Genomic DNA, 7,098 nt, shown 5'->3' on the forward strand with positions numbered 1-7,098 from the left:
TAGAATGTGTTTAGAAATTTTAAAACAACACTAAAGATCATAGGCTTCAGTATATCGAGCATTTACCAAATAATTCAATATTTTCGTAACGGTTAACTCATAGATTTTGAGAAAAAAACAAAAATATGAAAATGTTGTTTTAATGTATAGTTGCATCATTCACTAACATATTATGAAGTTCAAAGAGGTTTGGAACTTTTGTTGTTTCCATTTTTCTAAAGAATAACGATTTTATAGTGGTTACTCCACCAATTTAGGGAGTATTATGAAGTTTTACTAATTTAATTGACAAAAAAATTAAAACGAAGCACATGTACCCTGGAAGAGAGTTTAATATACATTAATACAAATTTAGAATGTGTTTAGAAATTTTAAAACAACACTAAAGATCATAGGCTTCAGTATATCGAGCATTTACCAAATAATTCAATATTTTCGTAACGGTTAACTCATAGATTTTGAGAAAAAAACAAAAATATGAAAATGTTGTTTTAATGTATAGTTGCATCATTCACTAACATATTATGAAGTTCAAAGAGGTTTGGAACTTTTGTTGTTTCCATTTTTCTAAAGAATAACGATTTTATAGTGGTTACTCTGACAATTTAGGGAGTATTATGAAGTTTTACTAAATTAATTGGCAAAAAAGTAAATTGATGCACATGTACAACGAAAGAGAGTTTAATATACATTAATACAAATTTAGAATGTGTTTAGAAATTTTAAAACAACACTAAAGATCATTGGCTTTAGTATATAGAGCATTTACCGAAAAATTCAATATTTTCGTAGGGAGTTAACTCATCGATTTTGAAAAAAAAATTAAAAATATGAAAATAATGTTTTTATGCATATTTTCTTCCTTCACTAACATATGATGAAGATCAAATAGGTTTGGAACCTTTGTTGTCTCCGTTTTTCTAGAGAATAGTGATTTTATAGTGGGTAGTCCCCCAATTTAGGGAGTATTATGAAGTTTTACTAATTTAATTGACAAAAAAATTAAAACGAAGCACATGTACCCTGGAAGAGAGTTTAATATACATTAATACAAATTTAGTATGTGTGTAGAAATTGTATAATAACACTAAAGATCATTGGCTTTAGTATATAGAGCACTTACCGAAAAATTCAATATTTTCGTAGGGGTTTAACTCATAGATTTTGAGAAAAATTCAAAAATATGAAAATACTGTTTTTATGCATAGTTGCATCCTTCACTAACATATGATGAAGGTCAAAGAGGTTTGGAACTTTTTTGTCTCCGTTTTTCTAAAGAATAACGATTTTATAGTGGTTACTCTGACAATTTAGGGAGTATTATGAAGTTTTACTAAATTAATTGACAAAAATTTAAAACGATGCTCATGTACCATGAAAGAGATTTTAATGTACATTAATACAAATGTAGAATGTGTTGTGTTTAGAAATTTTAAAACAACACTAAAGATCATAGGCTTCAGTATATAGAGCATTAACCGAAAAATTCAATATTTTCGTAGAGGTTAACACATAGATTTTGAGAAATATTTAAAAATATGAAAATAATATTTTATGCATAATTGCATCCTTCACTAACATATAATGAAGGTCAAAGAGGTTTGGAACTTTTGTTGTCTCCGTTTTTCTAAAGAATAAAGATTTTATAGTGGTGACTCCACCCATTTAGGGAGTATTATGAAGTTTTACTAAATTAATCGACAAAAAATTAAAACGATGTTCATGTACCATGAAATAGATTTTAATGTACATTAATACAAATGTAGAATGTGTTTAGAAATTTTAAAACAACACTAAGGATCACTGGCTTCAGTATATAAAGCATTTACCGAAAAAATCAATATTTTCGTAGGGATTAACTCATAAATTTTGAGAAAAAAATAAAAAATATGAAAATATTGTTTTTCTGCATAGTTGCATCATTCACTAACATATGATGAAGGTCAAAAAGGTTTGGAACCTTTGTTTTTATTTTGTCATCAAACAAACAGACTCATACTGACTCTGTGAAACAAACTGATAGCTCTGAATCCATGTGAACGACGAAAGACGATTTTTTTCTGGCACTCCGTGCTAGACTATCCGCCTTTTGATTCTCCGTCCGGGGTACATGAATGATCTCTGAGCTGAGGTAACATGTCTTCAACATCTGAGGTTTGGAACCTTTGTTGTCTCGGTTTTTCTAGAGAATAGTGATTTTATAGTGGTTAGTCCACCAATTTATGGACTATTATGAAGTTTTACAAAATTAATTGACAAAAAAATTAAAACGATGTTCATGTACCATGAAAGAGAGTTTAATATACATTAATACAAATGTAGAACGTGTTTAGAAATTTTAAAACAACACTAAAGATCATATGCTTCAGTATATAGAGCATTTACCGAAAAAATCAATATTTTTGTATGGGTTAACACATAGATTTTGAGAAAAATTCAAAAATATGAAAATATTGTTTTAATGCATAGTTGCATCCTTCACTAACATATTATGAAGGTCAAAGAGGTTTGGAACCAATGGTGTCTCCGTTTTTCTAGAGAATAACGATTTTATAGTGGTTAGTCCACCAATTTAGTGAGTATTATGAAGTTTTACTAAATGAATTGACGAAAAATTAAAATGATGCACATGTACCATGAAAGAGAGTTTAATATACATTAATACAAATTTAGAATGTGTTTAGAAATTTTAAAACAACACTAAAGATCATAGGCTACAGTATATTGAGCATTTATCGAAAAATTCAATATTTTCGTAGGGATTTTGAGAAAAAATCAAAAACATAAAAATATTGTTTTAATGCATAGTTGCATCATTCACTAACATATGATAAGGGTCAAAGAGGTTTGGAACTTTTGTTGTCTCCGTTTCTTTAGAGAATTGCGATTTTATAGTGGTTACTCCACCAATTTATGGAGTATTATGAAGTTTTACTAAATTAATTGATAAAAAATTAAAACGATATCCATGTACCATTAAAGAAAGTTTAATATACATTAATACAAATGTAGAATGTGTTTAGAAATTTAAAAAAGAAACACTAAAGATCATAGGCTTCAGTATATAGAGCATTTACCAAAAAAATCAATATTTTCGTAGGGTTAACACATAGATTTTGAGAAAATTTAAAAAATATGAAAATACTGTTTTTCTGTATAGTTGTATTTTTCACTAATATATGATGAAAGTCAAAGAGGTTTGGAACCTTTGTTGTCTCCGTTTCTTTAGAGAATTGCGATTTTATAGTGGTTACTCCACCAATTTAGGAAGTATTATGATGTTTTACTAAATTAATTGACAAAAAATTAAAATGATGCTCATGTTCCATGAAAGAGACTTTAATTTACATTAATACAAAAGTAGAATGTGTTTAGAAATTTTAAAGCAACACTAAAGATCATAGGCTTCAGTAGGCCTGAGAGTTTTTAACTCAACCTGAAGTACCGACCTTAACCCGAACTGGAAAAACCGAAACCGAATCTGAACTGTTTTACAAAAATATCCGAATGGGACTTATGAGGTTACTACTTTGGACTTTGGTTATAACCCGAACCGAACCGAAATCCGAATAAGGATCCGATGATATCCAAAATTAGTTAAATATGTTAATTGTTTTATATATATTAAGGTGATTTAGATATTTTAGAGTATTAAAAATATTTTTGTAGTTTGTTATATTTTTTTATTTTGAATACTTTTTAGTTAATTTAGATAGTTTAACTACTTTTTAATTAGATTGTAAATAATTTATATATTTTGAAATTTTTTTGGTCAATTTTCGAGGTTTTTAAAAATATATTTTTGTACGATTTTAAAAACTGGTTAAATCTGATCCGAACCGAACACGGAAGGAACCGAACCGAACCCAATCCGATAATTAGTAAAAACCAAATGGTACTTATGAGCATAATACCGAAATTCTGAAAATCTGAATCATCCGGACCGAAACCGAACGGACCACCGAACGCCCAGGCTTAGGCTTCAGTATATAGAGTATTTACCGAAAAATTCAATATTTTCGTAGGGAGTTTAACACATAGATTTTGAGAAAAATTCAAAAATATGAAAATACTGTTTTAATGCATAGTTGCATCCTTCACTAACATATGATGAAGGTCAAAGAGGTTTCGAACTTTCGTTGTTTCCATTTCCCTAGAAAAATAGCGATTTTATACTGGTTAGTCCACCAATTTAGGGAGTATTATGAAGTTTTACTAAATTAATTAACAAAAAATTAAAACGATGCACATGTACCATGAAATAGAGTTAATATACATTAATACAAATGTAGAATGTGTTTAGAAATTTTAAAGCAACACTAAAGATCATATCATAGGCTTCAGTATATAGAGCATTTAACACATAGATTTTGAGAAAAATTCAAAAAATATGAAAATACTGTTTTAATAACCTTTGTTGTCTCCGTTTCTTTAGAGAATTGCGATTTTATAGTGGTTACTCCACCAATTTAGGGAGTATTATGAAGTGTTATATGAAGTTTTGCTATATTAATTGACAAAAAATTAAAACGATGTCCATGTACCATGAAAGAGAGTTTAATATACATTAATACAAATGTAGAATGTGTTTAGAAATTTTAAAGCAACACTAAAGATCATATCATAGGCTTCAGTATATAGAGCATTTACCGAAAAATTCAATATTTTCGTAGGGGGTTAACACATAAATTTTGAGAAAAATTAAAATATATGAAAATATTGTTTTTTCGCATAGTTGCTTCCTTCACTAACATATGATGAAGGTCAAAGAGGTTTGGAACCTTTGTTGTCTCCGTTTCTCTAGAGAATAGCGATTTTATAGTGATTAGTCCACCAATTTAGGGAGTATTATGAAGTTTTACTATATTAATTGATAATAAATTAAAATGATGACCATCTACCATGAAATAGACTTTAATATAAATTAATACAAATGTAGAATTTGCTTAGAAATGTTTTTTAAAAAAACACTAAAGATAGTATGCTTCAGTATATAGAGCATTTACCGAAAAATTCAATATTTTCGTAGGGGGTTAACTCATAAATTTTGTGAAAAAAATGAAAATATTGTTTTTATGCATAGTTTTATCATTCACTAACATATAATGAAGGTCAAAGAGGTTTGGAACCTTTGTTGTCTCCGTTTCTCTAGAGAATATCGATTTTATAGTGTCCACCAATTTAGAGAGTATTATGAAGTTTTGCTATATTAATTGACAAAAAATTAAAACGATGTCCATGTACCATGAAAGAGAGTTTAATATACATTAATACAAATGTAGAATGTGTTTAGAAATTTTAAAACAACACTAAAGATCAAAGGCTTCAGTATATAGAACATCTACCGAAAAACTCAATATTTTTGTAGGGGTTAACACATAGATTTTGAAAAAAATTCAAAAATATGAAAATACAGTTTTAGTGCATAGTTTCATCCTTCACTAACATATGATGAAGGTCAAAGAGGTTTGAAACTTTTGTTGTCTCCGTTTTTTTAGAGAATAACGATTTTATAGTGGTTACTCCACCAATTTAGGGAGTATTATGAAGTTTTACTAAATTAATTGACAAAAAAAATAAAATGATGTTCATGTACCATGAAAGAGATTTTAATGTACATTAATACAAATGTGAAATGTGTTTAGAAAATTTAAAACAACACTAAAGATCATAGGCTCCAGTATATAAAGCATTTATCGAAAAATTCAATATTTTCGTTGGGGTTAACTCATAGATTTTGAGAAAAAATCAAAAATGTGAAAATACTTTTTTCTGCATAGTTGAATCTTTCGCTAACATATGATGAAGGTCAAAGAGTTCTGGAACCTTTGTTGTATGAAAATTAATCTTCCTCGAAAACCCACATGCTCAACTAGACTATTAATAGGATAATATATCTCATTTATTTGAAATTGTTGGAATAGTAGTTTTTGTTTACATAATTTATGGAAACAAAATGATCAAACCAGCTGTGCTCATCTTGAGTTTTGTATACCGGCTTGTAATCATGGAGGCTAGACTAGTTTTTAACACAAGAGCCCGTCACAGTTCAACTATTTGCATTCGTTGAAACTACTAATCTTTGAAGCTACATATATGGTATATCTTTCATGACAAGAATGCTCTTTGTAATTCTCAAAGATAAAGTTTCCAAATAGCTAATGCTAAAATTCAAACCTCCTGAAAATAGTAAAATGACAAGCCTAAATTATCTTAATCCATATAGTAATTTTCTCCTTAATGCACAAACCAATGCCGTAAAATTATAAATACAGACGTTAATCCTTTTATGTGCTTTAAAATACGTAAATGTACACGGCAGATACATAGAATCAAGTGTAACTTGTGTATTATAATATACGTACACATGTAATTAAACCTTCAATGTTTGCTAAAAGACAGATTAAAATAAATTATACACACGCAAACCAAAGCCAAACACAACATAACTTAAATAGTAATAAATTAACTTGATTAATCATAAAATGTTCAGTTTTCTCTTACGAGCCATGCAATGTAACGTGACGTTAGGATTAAGATAACTTTTTTTTCCATGCACTGTCACTAGTGGACGAAACCAGACTGATATTATGACGCCTATATATTTGGCCACTGTTTTTTTTTTTGTATAAGTATTTCACTACAAGAAAACAGCAAGGATACTGAGGGAAAAAATCGTCGAAATTTTGTCGGAATAACGTTATTCCGACGACATACCGACGAAACAAGTCCTCGAAAATAATTCCGCGGAATTTCTTCTTTCCTCGGAAATCCCTCGGAATTTTCCGACGGAATTCCGAGAATCACTAGTTTATCGGAAATCTCCTCGGAATATACCGAGGGAGAACTTCGTCGGGATATTTCCTCGGAAATTCATCGATCGATGCGTTTTTGGACATATATCCATCGATCGATCCGTTTATAAAAAAACGTTCGGAATATACCGAGGGTCACCTTTCCTCGGAATATTCCGAGGAACATGTCCCTCGGTATATTCCGAGGAAAGGTGTCTCTCGGTATATTCCGAGGAAGATGTCCATCGGTATATTCCGAACGTTTTTTATAAACAGATCGATCGATGGATATATGTCCAAAAAC

The sequence above is a fragment of the Brassica oleracea genome, chromosome C5 (genome assembly GCF_000695525.1).
Source record: "Brassica oleracea var. oleracea cultivar TO1000 chromosome C5, BOL, whole genome shotgun sequence".
NCBI classification, from domain to species: Eukaryota; Viridiplantae; Streptophyta; class Magnoliopsida; order Brassicales; family Brassicaceae; genus Brassica; species Brassica oleracea.